This window comes from Microtus oregoni, unplaced genomic scaffold (assembly GCF_018167655.1).
Source record: "Microtus oregoni isolate MIOR12 unplaced genomic scaffold, Mior012 000048F_ref0000485, whole genome shotgun sequence".
In the NCBI taxonomy this organism is placed as follows: domain Eukaryota; kingdom Metazoa; phylum Chordata; class Mammalia; order Rodentia; family Cricetidae; genus Microtus; species Microtus oregoni.
The window spans coordinates 2,968,000-2,968,981 of NW_024543222.1; the positions used below are offsets into that span (position 1 = coordinate 2,968,000).

Consider the following 982-nt stretch of genomic DNA (forward strand, 5'->3'; position numbering starts at 1 on the left):
GTTAAATGAGACCCTATCTTAGAGTGTAGCGATGCTATCGCTGGAGGGCTGGCTCAACAGTTAAGAGCACTTGCTGCTTCTACAGAGGACCTGGGTTCAGTTCTACATTGGGGCTCACATCTGTAATCCCACTTCCAGGGGATTTTGGTAAGCCTCCTTTAACCTCTGAGGGCGCCGGGCAAACATTCATACATGTTAAAAAGCTAAATCTATAAGGAGGGCTGGAACAATGGATCACATCTTTACTTTTGAAGGAAATAAGCGACATCCGACGGCGCTAGCAAGGGTCCTGTTTGCAGTATCATACATGATCACCAAACTGCTGCTAGGATGCTCACACCTGTTACTGCAAATTCCAACCCCAGGGAACGTGTTCCTCTGGGGATTTTCTTTAGGTCAAGGTCGGGCTGTCTGGTACAAGGCTGCACCCACCTCGGGCAGGTTCAGCCACACAGGAGCCTTTCCCCAGACCGTCCAGTTCAGGACATTGGAGCTGCGGGGCTGACATACCTGGGTCACCCACGCTGAGGTCACCTGAAACTCCTCGGAGGAGAAAAGCGTTACTGCATGACTTCGTTCAGTCGCGGGGGGCCGGATAGTTCGCTTTCTAGGTGGGGAAAAAGAGGCATACAACTGAGTTTAAGTGGATGGCCTCGTGTGTGTGGCACACTGGAGACGCCCGGGCACCGTGCAGCCCTGCCACCCGCCGCCCATCCCGCGGCCGCCTGCGCGCCCAGCCAGGGTCAGGTTCCTCCCGGAAGCGGCTTCCGCAGACGGAGCGGCTTCTCGAGCCCCGGGAGGGATTTCCGGAGCCCCGACTGCAGGATCCACGGCGCCTCCACGCCGCGACACAGAGATTAGCTTCCCCTCAATACGAAGCGCGCGGGTTTCTCCCCCGGCGGAAGCAGCTCCACAAACGCACTTCCGACCGGAAGTGAAGACTTACCATCGAGACTGCCGCTAGAGGGTCGCTCTGGCCTTT

The 982-nt window shown here is 56.8% G+C and overlaps 1 non-coding gene across 1 annotated transcript; it reads right to left on the reverse strand.

The window, feature by feature from the left end:
* Window positions 1-287: 287 nt before the first annotated feature.
* LOC121436367 lies at window positions 288-474 on the reverse strand. The gene has a single exon (XR_005972698.1).
* Between the last annotated feature and the right edge of the window lie 508 nt (window positions 475-982).